Genomic DNA, 12,967 nt, shown 5'->3' on the forward strand with positions numbered 1-12,967 from the left:
TTAAGAAAGATGGTCATTTATTTGATGGCCAATCTGATATTGAAAAAATTGTTGTGGATTATTTCTCTGATATTTATGCATTAGAGAACTCTATTGTTCACACAAGTTTGGTGGAAAGTCTTATCCCTTCTGTTGAGGATAATTGTATGCTAATGAATGTTCCTACTCGAGAAGAAGTTAGGAGCCTTGTGTTTGAAATGAATGGTGATGGTGCTTCTAGACTGGATGGTTAGGCTTCTTTTTTCAGCAATATTGGGATATAGTTGGTGAAGATGTGGTCCGTGTTGTTACTCAATTCTTTAAACAAGGTTGGATTTTGCACAATCTGAATTCTAATATAGTGATCCTTATTCCCAAAGTTCCTGGAAGTGGCATGATTGAAAACTTTAGACCAATAGCACTTGCAAATTTTAAATTTAAAATTATAATGAAAGGTCTTTGTGACTCATCTTACTAACGTTGCCCTTAAGATTATTTCTCCCAAGCAACATGGTTGTATTTAGGATAGACATATATCTGATTGCATTTGTACAACTTCTGATGATGCTAATATGGTTCCTTATAAAGCCTTTGGAGGTAATCTTGTGTTGAAATTTGATATTAGAAAAGCCTTCGATACTTTAGACTGGAGTTTTCTTCTTAAAGTGTTGCAAGATTTTGGTTTTAATGAGACTTTTCGCCATTGGATACGTGTCATTCTTGCATCTACCAAGCTTTCACTTTCAGTGAATGGTAAGGAGGTGGGTTTCTTTGCTTGTAAAAGAGGGGTTCGACAAGGGGATTCCTTGTCTCTTTTTCTTTTTTTCTCTTGCAGAGGAAGTTCTAAGTAGGGGTATTTCCAAGCTTGTTCATGATGGAAAACTCCTACCCATACTTGGTCCTAAGGGCATCAAGGCACCTATGTTGGATCAAGTGGCCTCATAATAATTAAGAAAGGGGGGTTGAATTAATTATTCCTAAACCTTTACTAATTAAAAATTTACTCTTCTAAGACTTTTACTATGTTGTTAAGTAAATGAAGAATAGAAAAGAAACTTAACCAAAAGTAAAAGCGGGAATTAAAGTGCACTGCGGAAATTAAAAGAGTAAGGAAGAAGGGGACAAACACACAAGAGTTTTTATACTAGTTTGGCAACAACCTGTGCCTACATCCAGTCCCCAAGTGACCTGCGGTCCTTGCGATTTCTTTTCAACCTTGTAAAATTCCTTTACAAGCAAAGATCCACAAGGGATGTACCCTCCCTTGTTCTCTTTGAACAACCTAGTGGATGTACCCTCCACTAGAACTAATCCACAAGAGATGTACCCTCTCTTGTTCTCAGTCAACAAAGTAGATGTACCCTCTACTTGTACCACAAAGGATGTACCCTCCAATGTGTTAAGACAAAGTTATCGGGCGGTTAAACCTTTGAAACTTTGTGAATGGGATACAAAAGAATTCTCAGGCGGTTAGTCCTTTGAAATCTTTTGTATATGGGAAAGGGAAGAATCAAAAGAATTCTCAGACTATGTCATTTTGAATTCTTTGACAAGGGAGAAGGGAGACACAAAAGAATTCAGGCGGTTAGTCCTTCGTTCTTTTGGAAAAGGGAGAAGAGAGACACAAAAAGAATTCAGGCGGTTAGTCCATGGCGAATTCTTTTTGGCAAAGGGAGAAGGGAATGAAAAAGATGAATAACACAAGTTTTCAAGGTTTTGAAAACCAGAAAACTTTTGAAGGCTTTTGGTAAAAGGAGAAGGAGAAGGAGTTCAAAGAGATTCAGAAATCAATTGGGAAAAGTTTTAAAGGATGTTCAAGATATGGAAATGCAAATCAAAGTCTTGCTTTTATAAACTCTTCATGTCTGGTCAAGAGAACCATTAGAAGAGTTATAACCTTTAGAAAAACTTAAAAACTATTTGGAAAAGTTATAACTTTTAGAAAAACTTGAAAACTATTGGATGAGTTACATCTTTTGATTTTGTTCAGAAACTATCACTGTTGTAATCGATTACACAAAGCATTTTTGTGAAAGGATGTGACTCTTCACAATTAAATTTGAATTTCAACGTTCAAACACACTAGTAATCGATTACCAAATACTTGCAATCGATTACAACATTTTGAAATTAATTGGAACGTTGTAAATTCAATTTGAAAGTTTTTTGAAAACCATTTTGCTACTGGTAATCGATTACAATAATATGGTAATCGATTACCAAAGAGTAAAAACTCTTTCGTAAAAGGTTTTGAGAAAAATTATTGTGCTACTCAGTTTTTGAAAAAACTTTTTAATACTTATCTTGATTGAGTCTTCTCTTGATTCTTGAATCTTGAGTCTTGAATCTTGATCTTGATTCTTGGAACTTGAATCTTGAAACTTGATTCTTGATTCTTGAATTCAACTTTCCTCTTGATCCTTGAAGTGTACTTGATTCAATCTTGAACTCATTCTTTGATTCTTGAGATCATCATCTTTGTTATCATGAAGTGTTCTTGACTTTTGAGCTTTTTGTCATCATCTTTGTTATCATCAAAACTCTTTGAATCAATCTTGATTCATCATGAAGCTTGCTTCTACAACCTAGTCATTCTCTCGTTGCAGATGACATTATGATTTTTTGTAAAGGAACGAAATGGGGGTTAGAGAACCCTTTGCAACTCTTTAAGGAATAGGAAGCTAAATCGGCACAATGTTTGAGTATCCATAAATGTCATTTTATGGCCCTTCGCCTTTCTTAGCACAATCCACTTTTACTCACAATGTGTTGGTTTTCGAGGCTGGCCTAATACCTTTTGTTATCTGGGAGTGCCTCTCTTCCTAAGTAAGCCAAAAAGGAATCATCTTATGTCTATTGTTGATTGTATAAAGGCTAAACTATCTTCATGGAAGAGTTCTCTTTTGTCTAGTATAGTTCATGTAGAGCTTATCAAATCTATCATTCAAGGTTCCCTACTTTATAGTTTTCAAGTCTATGCTTGGCTAGTTTCTTTCCTCAAAATGTTGGATACATGGATTCAGAATTTTGTTTGGACAAGTGATATTTTTAAGCATAAGCTTGTAGCAATGTCCTAGCATAAAGCATGTTCACCTTTAGAAGAGGAAGGCTTGGGTGTGAGATCCCTTCGATCCCTTAATCAGGGTGCTATGTTGAATCTTGGTTGGTACGTGTCTGTGGGAAATTAACCTTGGGCTAGTTTTGTGGATGTCATCCCAAAATGATTCAATACTTTGCGAACATATTTCTTCTGACACAAAAATATTTTCTTCTAGACTCGATCCCTCTTGATTTCCATGCCCAAAATCTTTTCAACAGCTCTCATGTCCTGAATCTCAAATTCACTACTAAGTAATGACTTCAGCTTCTGAATTGCCAACAAATTTTGAAATGTTATAAGCATGCCATCCACATAAAGTAATAGATAGATGTTGGAACCATCCTCCACCTTGCTATGATAAACACACAAGTCATAGGGACTTTTGATGTACCCGTGAGAGAAAATGAACTCATCAAATCTCTTTTACCATTACCTTGGTGATTGCTTCAACTCATAAAGAGACCTCTTCAATCTACAGACAAAATTTTCATTTTCTTTCACCTTAAAACCTTTAGGTTGTTGCATCAGAATGTCTTCCTCTAGCCATCCTTGGAGAAAGGAAATTTTAACATCCAGTTGCTCTAACTCCATGTCCAGAGGTGCCACTTGGGCCATCAAAACACATATGGAGGTGTGTCAAATTATTAGAGAGAATATCTTGTGGTAGTCCATTCCTTCCTTCTAATTGTAACCTTTAGCTACCATTCATGCTTTATAATGGATGACTTCTTTAGTGGATGATCCAGATTTCTTCTTGAAGACCCACTTACACCCCACTACTCGTCTGTCTTCAGGTAGCTCAACTAAATCCCAAGTCTAGTTCTTCTTAAAGGACTTCATCTCTTCATTCATAGCCATTGTCTGGCTTTAGAATAGAAAATTGTTTCCTAATAACTGGTTGGTTCGAATGAATCAATGTCTTTTGCTATCTGTAGTGCATAAGGCACTATATTAAAGTCATATCTTTTACGAGTTTTGATTTTCCTTTGTGACTTTTTGGGTGTTGTGGTTTTTGGTTGCTTCAAATGATTTTGACTCGTCTAGTCGGTCCCCTCAATTAATCTTGGAGTAATAAACAATGATAAAGAGGAAATACCCTGTCCCTCCCACTTATGGAACTCTCGAAGGTCCCCAATAGTCAAAATGGTCGTAGTCCAACATGTCATTTATTGCATGCTCATCCTTTGGGAACTTTGTCTGATGCTTCTTCCCATAGATGCGGTGCTCACAAAACTGAAAAGGTTTCACCTTGTGATTTGCAAGTAAGCCTTGCTTGCTCAGAATATCCAAACCTTTTTCACACATGTGGCCTAAACGCAGATGCCATAGAGAATTATTAGACGCATGGCTTCCAGATTGTGAAATAGTAGAGACAGAGCCTGCCGTAGTGGACCCTTGAAGCATGTAAAAATTTATTTGCTTGGTTCCCTGCATTACCACATACTTCCATTTCCCTCTGATATGGATAACTCCACCTTTAACCCAACAAAAAAAACCTATCAAATCAATGGCACCCACAGATACAAGATTTTTCTTAAGCTTTGGAACGCGACAAACTTTAGTTAAGGTTTTAACAACACCATCATGCATATTGATTTGTACAGAACCTATACCAACATACTTACGAGGAGTATTGTTACCCATAAGGACATTACCACCAAACTTCTCCTCATATGTCACAAGCCAATTTTTGTGTAGACACATATGATAAAAACAACCTAAGTCCAATACCCATTGTTCAAAATGTTGTAGTTGTTCACCAATGACCATAACCAAATCCCTTTTCGATAAGGAGTCATTCTGAACAAGGGCAGCAATATAATAGTTCTTTACTTTCTTTGGACAATCTCGCTCCCAATGACCCGGTTTTTTTGCAGTAATTGCATATGTCCTTATGATCAGTTTTTCTCTTCTTGCCACCTTTTCCTTTCTTCTTCTTCTACCCTTTGGCAGAATCAGTCACCGATAATCCGAATGCATAAGCTTTATCACCATTCCCAGACACCTTTAGTCGAAGCTCTCAAGAATAGAGATTGGACTTGAAATCTTCAAGTGTTATGGAGTCCTTGACTACACTAAGACAACTCATTAAATTATCATAAGAGGGAGGGAGAGAGGCTAACAAAATCATCACCAAATCTTCATCTTCCATCTTGACACCACTGTCGCGTAGCTCCATCAGAACAAAGTTTAGCTCATCAAGATGTTTCTTTAGTGGCACACATTCCCTTATTTGGAGGCCAAACAAACATTATTCCATAAGCAACTTGTTGGAGATTGATTTAGTCGTGAAGAATTTCTTCCATGGTTATCAAACTCTCGAGTTAACTCGTTAACTCTTGCAAGTTTACGAGTTCACTTACCCTCTGCGAGTTGACTCGTGTGTAAACTCTATTGTTAGTAGACTCTGGGTAGACTTTATAAACTCTAAGTAAACTCGGTGAACTCTCAAGTTTACTACTGAATCAACAAGTCAGCAAGTTAAAAAAATTAGACCAAAATGTAAGTCATTTTAGATTGTTTTCTGTCTGTTTAGTGTTCAACATACCTTCATTTAGTGTATTGTTCTTGAATAAAAAAATTCTCACCTTTAATAACATCAAACCCTTGTTCTTTAATAACATCAAACCCTTGATGGGAATGATCTACCACTACTATAAGCAAGTTATTATCTAGTAATGAGGCATTACTAGACTTGGTTATTTAAGTATTATGAAATTTATGATTTACTATTTTGCTTTATTATATTATTTAAATGTTTAATTGGTATGTTATTTATAGACATTTTGTTATTATTTTTATATGAAATGGACTCTTATGAGTCTACGAGTTGAGTTTATGAATCGAGTCTATGGACCTCTTATGAGTTTACATAAACTCTCAAATTTGATAACCTCAATTTCTTCAATTTGAGTCAAAGCCCAACCAACATCAATTAATTCTTCAAAAACTTCATAAAGAACCCACCAAGAGAATTTGTGAATGTGCCTTTTCCTCTTGTAACTCAAGCACTGGCTTATCAATCTTTGATGGTTGACTGGAGAGAGGAGCCTAGAGACCTTATTCTTTCAACAAGGTTCGCATCTTGATGCGCCAAAGGTTTAAGCTATTCTTCCCTATGAATTTCTCAATCTTGATTGTGTTGACCATCTTCTTAATAAAATCTTGAAGACACAATACGAACAAATAACAAACAGAATGGTTAATCACTGATGATTTGATCTACCATGAAATAGATGTGAAAATGATCTTGAACCGAAGCTCTAGATACCAATTTGTTGAGAAAGATTCGAGAAATTATATTCAGATAGGAAAGTTCAAATAAAAGAAGGAGAAGAAATATCGCACAAACTGTTAAGTTTATTACGAATAACAAAATTTACAATGAAGGGGTTCAAAACACTCTCTAGCTCACTAAACCCAAAATACAAAGCTTCTTATAAAGGAGACAACAACTAATTATCAAACCGAAAACAATTACAATAGAAAAACCAAAAACAGTTACAATTACAACACAACCTACTGGACGTTCCACCAAATTATAGAAGATTTAACGACCAATATAGAAGACAAAAGTACTAGACTAGACAACCAATGTTGTTGTCTACCCTATCTCTATCGTCCATGATATGAACACAGAAATGGGGCGGATCGCCTTGAAGTTTTCAGACTTAGAAATTGACTTAATTTTCTTTTATAGAAGGATATTGACACCACACTTAAGAAATAGGTGAGAAGGTGAGTGATAAGTCATAGATTTGATCGCCACAAGTTGCCTTGATAAGATCATATTCATTTCTTTACCCATGAACCAAGGGAAGCTCTCACAAAAGGTAGAAAACTCAAACTTTCATTTAGATTCAAATCTGCCTCAAAGCTACAAAGTTCCTATTATTTATAGGCTAGGCTTCCTTCTAAACATCCCACTAGGAATTAATTTCCACTTAGAATTAAATTCACACTAGCATTAAATATCCACTAGCAATAAAACCCCACTAGCCACTATAATAACTTGGGAAGCCTAAAAACATAAAAACTAACCTAAAAGATGTCAACAACCATCTGAACTTATTACATGAAAATTAACTATGAAAATTAAAGGAAAATTAGAAAATGGGCCTTAATTAGTTCTTTAAACCAAAAGCTATGTAATCCATCCAGATAAACTTTAGCCCATAGATGCATCTTGGGTATACACTCTTGGGCTCATTATGCTCTTCAACTTATTGTCTTTAAGTTTGCTTAATTTATCTTCAAGTTCTACAAATGAGACAATTCTTGGTTTGGGCTCTTGCATGACTAATCTTTGGAAAAGCTTCTTAGTTATTTTCGTTCTTGCTTTTGGTCATTTGGCCTTTCATCCATTGCAAAAGATATTTGAAGTCATTGGACCCTTGCTGGATCATATCACTCCCTCCCTCTTTAAAAAGATTCATCCTCAAATCAAGTTCATCATCTACATGAGAAAAAGTGAAGTCAACATCAATAAAAGTGGCATTGACTTGATACTTACCATGAAATTAAAGGTTATAAGCAGTATCATTGATCATTTCAACCACTTAAAAAAGACAATGCCCCTTGGTTGCAACATCAAGTGTAGATGCAATTGGCTTTGATGTTTTGATGATGCTCATGATGATGTGTTGCAATTGATGCAAATGGGCTTTTCAAGATTAAAATTCAAGACAATACTTCAAGATTACAAGGCACAACATCAAGATGATCACTAGAATATTAGGAAGGGAATTCCTAATTGAATTAGCAAAGGTTTGGCCAAGTGATTTAAAATAAAAAGTGTTTTTCAAAGGTTTTACTCTCTGGTAATCGATTACCAGAGGATGTAATCGATTACCAGTGGCCAAATACGTTTTATAACAGCTATAAAAATTTGAATTCAAAATTTTAAAAGCTGTAATCGATTACACAATTTTGGTAATCGATTACCAGCAGTTAGTAAACGTTTTAATTCAAATTTTAAAAGCTGTAATCGATTACACAATTACTGTAATCGATTACCAGACAGGAATTTCAGAAAAATAATTTCAAGAGTCACAACTTTTCAAAGGCTTTACTCATGACCACCAATGGTCTATATATATGTGACTTAAACACGAAATTGCTTAGAGATTTTCAGAACAACAAAGTGTTTATCCTCTCAAAAAGCAATTTCATTTTATCCTCTTAAGAATTCCTTGGCCAACTTGATTGCAATTCTTTAAGGAATTATTTGAGTGCTCAATCTGTAAAATCCATCTCTTTCAAGAGAGATTTGTTCCTCTTCTACTTCTCATTCTCTAAGGGATTAAGAGACTGTGAGTCTCTTGTTGTAAAGAATCTCTAAACACAAAGGAAGGGTTGTCCTTGTGTGTTTAGAACTTGTAAAAGGAATTTACAAGTTAGTGGAACTCTCAAGCGGGTTGCTTGGGGACTGGACGTAGGCACAAGGGTGTGGCCGAACCAGTATAAAACTGAGTTTGCATTTTCTCTTCCCTTAATCTTCTTTATTTATTATTGCTTTATATTCATATTCAAGTTGCTTCATTTGAATTAATATTTAAGAAGATTGTCATTAAGGGAATTCATAACTTAAGTAAAAAGTAAGATAGATTTTTAATTAGGGGAAAAGTTTGGAATATCTTAATTCAACCCCCCCCTTCTTAAGATATCTGAGGCCACTTGTCTAACAAGTGGTATCAGAGCTTCATTCTTGTACAAAGTTTAGAAGCTTCAAGAAAAAGATGGCCTCAGCAAATTCCTTATTTCCAGAAGGGAATTCTATCAATAGACCTCCAATCTTTAATGGAGAGGGTTACCACTACTGGAAAACCCGGATGCAAATTTTTATCGAGGCAATAGATTTAAATATCTGGGAAGCCATTGAAATAGGGCCTTATATACCCACCACAGTAGAAAGAGTTTCAATAGATGGTAGTTCATCAAGTGAAAGCATAACCATAGAAAAACCTAGAGATAGATGGTCTGAAGAGGATAGAAAACGAGTACAATACAACCTAAAAGCCAAAAACATAATAACATCTGCCCTAGGAATGGATGAATATTTCAGAGTTTCAAATTGCAAGAGTGCTAAGGAAATGTGGGACACTCTTCGATTAACACATGAAGGAACTACAGATGTTAAAAGATCTAGGATAAATGCACTAACTCATGAGTATGAATTATTTAGAATGAATACAAATGAAAATATTCAGAGTATGCAAAAGAGATTTACACATATAGTAAATCATCTAGCAGCCTTAGGCAAAGAATTTCAAAATGAAGATCTTATAAACAAGGTGCTAAGATGTTTAAGTAGAGAATGGCAACCCAAAGTAACGGCTATTTCTGAATCAAGAGATTTGTCTAACATGTCTCTTGCCACTTTATTTGGTAAGTTGCAGGAACACGAGATGGAACTATTGAGATTGCACCAAAATGAAGAAAATGACAAGAAAAAGAAAGGAATCGCTCTTAAAGCATCATCCTCAATTCAAGAAGAAAGTGATCAGGATAATGATGCAGATGATGATGATGATCTAAGTTTCTTTGTAAAAAGGTTCAACAAATTTCTTAAAGTAAGAGGAAATCAGAGGCGACCAAATTTTAAATCAAAGAGAAGGACAGAAAATTCACCCTCTACTCTAAAATGTTTTGAATGCAATCAACCTGGACATCTGAGGGTTGATTGTCCCATCTTCAAGAAAAAGATGGAAAAATCTGAAAAGAAAAATCATAGTGAGAAGAAACTAAAGAAAGCATACATCACATGGGATGAAAATGATTTGGAATCCTCTGATGATTCTGAAAATGAAGAGATAAATCTTTGCCTTATGGCAAAAAGTTACGAAAGTGATGAAGAGGTAACATCTTCAAACAACTTATCTATTTCTTTTGATGAATTGCAAGATGCATTTGCTGATTTGCATAAAGAATCAATTAAACTTGCAAAATTAGTTTCATCATCAAAGAAAACAATTTCAAATTTAGAAAATGAAATTTCAAAATTAAACAAAGAATTAGATCTTCTTAGAAATGAAGTTTCAATCTCTAAATCAAATGAAAAAGTTAATATCTCCACTATAAATGACAAGAAAATAACAGATTCTTGTAGTTGTTGTGATAAATATGTAAAAGAAATTAAAGAGTTAAAGAATTCACTTGCAAAATTTTCATATAGTAGAAATAATTTAGATGTTATATTAAGTAAACAAAGATATGTGTCTAATAAAAATGGACTAGGGTATAAATCTGAAAAACTACAAAAGGTTCATAAAAACTTTTCCACTTCCACACAAAAATGTAATTCTAATTCTATCACTTGTTTTTACTGTGGAAGAAGAGGACATGGCATATCAACTTGCTACTTCAAGAAAAATTACAGCAATATTAAAATGATATGGGTCCCAAAAAGATCCTCAGTTAATACTAACATGCAAGGACCCAATAAAATTTGGGTACCTAAGTCAAAAACTTGATTATGCAGGTATCTTTGAGAAAGAAGTGGTACATAGATAGCGGATGCTCAAAACATATGACTGGAGATGCATCAAATTTTACACACATATCTCCAAAGAAAAGCGGGCATGTAACATATGGTGACAACAACAAAGGTAGAATTCTTGGAGTGGGTAAAATAGGTACAAATTCTTCAAACTCCATTGAAAATGTTCTACTTGTTGAAGGCCTTAAGCATAGCCTGCTTAGCGTTAGTCAACTATGTGACAAAGGCTATCTAGTATCATTTGATTCTCAGAAATGTCTTATAGAACATAAGCATGACATTAATATAAAGCATGTAGGACATAGAGTCAATAATGTTTACATGATAGACTTAAGCATAAAACAAGAAAACAATCATTGCTTTCTTAGTAAAGATGATGATCCATGGTTATGGCATAAAAGAATTGCTCACATAAACATGGATCACTTAAATAAATTAATTTCAAAAGATTTAGTAGTTGGTTTGCCTAAATTGAAATTTAAAAAAGATAAATTATGCGATGCATGTCAAAAGGGCAAACAAACAAGAGTCTCATTCAAATCTAAAAATGTTGTTTCAACCACTCAACCATTACAGTTATTGCATATGGATCTATTTGGTCCATCTAGAACCATGAGTTTTGGAGGAAATTACTATGCTTTAGTTATAGTTGATGATTTCTCTAGATATACTTGGACATTATTTATTACACATAAAAGTGATTCATTCCATGCATTTAGGAAACTTGCTAAAGTCATACAAAACAAGAAAAATCTCAAGATTGCATCCATTAGAAGTGATCACGGGGGTGAATTTGAAAATAAAGATTTTGAATTATTTTGTGATGAACATGGTATTGAACATAATTTTTCTGCACCAAGAACTCCTCAACAAAATGGAGTTGTTGAGAGGAAAAATAGGTCATTGGAAGAAATTGCAAGAACTTTATTAAATGATACTTCTCTTCCAAAGTATTTTTGGGCTGAAGCTGTCAATACTGCATGTTACATCATGAATAGAGCCTTGATAAGACCTATTTTAAAGAAAACCCCATATGAGTTATTTAACGGTAGAAAACCTAATATTTCTCATCTACATGTTTTTGGGTGCAAGTGCTTTGTACTTAATAATGGTAAAGATAATCTAGGAAAATTCGATGCAAAATCTGATGAAGGCATTTTTCTTGGATATTCTTTACAAAGCAAAGCATATAGAATATATAATAAGAGAACTATGAATATAGAGGAATCCATTCATGTTACCTTTGATGAATCTAATGCTATATTGTCAACAAAGAATATGCTAGATGACATTGCAGATTCTTTAGAACATATGAACATTCATGAACAAGATTCCAAAGGAAATGACAAAGGAAACAATGAAGATCCTCCAGAAGAAGGCAAATCCAATGATGTACTCCCAAGAGAATGGAAAACTTCAAGAGATCATCCCCTCGACAATATTATTGGTGATATCTCAAAAGGGGTAACAACTAGACATTCTCTTAAAGATTTATGCAATAATATGGCTTTTGTATCTATGATTGAACCTAAAAATATAAAAGAAGCCATAGTAGATGATAATTGGATCATTGCCATGCAAGAAGAACTAAACCAATTTGAAAGAAACAATGTATGGAAATTAGTAGAAAAACCTGAAAATTATCCTGTCATTGGAACAAAATGGGTTTTTAGAAATAAACTAGATGAACATGGTATTATTATTAGAAATAAAGCCAGGTTAGTAGCAAAAGGGTATAATCAAGAAGAGGGAATAGACTATGAAGAAACATATGCTCCTGTTGCAAGATTAGAAGCCATTAGAATGCTTTTGGCATATGCATCCATAATGAACTTTAAACTTTATCAAATGGATGTTAAGAGTGCCTTTCTAAATGGCTTAATTCAAGAAGAGGTATATGTTGAACAACCCCCTGGTTTTGAAATTTCTGATAAACCAAACCATGTTTATAAATTACAAAAGGCTCTTTATGGTTTGAAACAAGCCCCTAGGGCATGGTATGAACGATTAAGTAATTTTCTTCTTGAAAAAGAATTCTCCAGAGGTAAAGTGGATACCACATTATTCATAAAGAGAAAGCATAATGATATTTTGTTGGTTCAAATATATGTTGATGATATAATTTTTGGATCCACTAATGATTCATTGTGCAAGGAGTTTTCCCTTGATATGCAAAGTGAATTTGAAATGTCAATGATGGGAGAACTAAAGTACTTTCTGGGATTACAAATCAAGCAAACTCAAGAAGGTATATTCATCAATCAATCCAAATACTGCAAAGAATTGATCAAAAGATTTGGGATGGATAGTGCAAAACACATGTCTACACCGATGAGCACTAATTGTTACTTAGATAAAGATGAATCTGGTCAGTCTATAGACATAAAACA

The sequence above is a fragment of the Glycine soja genome, chromosome 18 (genome assembly GCF_004193775.1).
Source record: "Glycine soja cultivar W05 chromosome 18, ASM419377v2, whole genome shotgun sequence".
NCBI lineage: Eukaryota > Viridiplantae > Streptophyta > Magnoliopsida > Fabales > Fabaceae > Glycine > Glycine soja.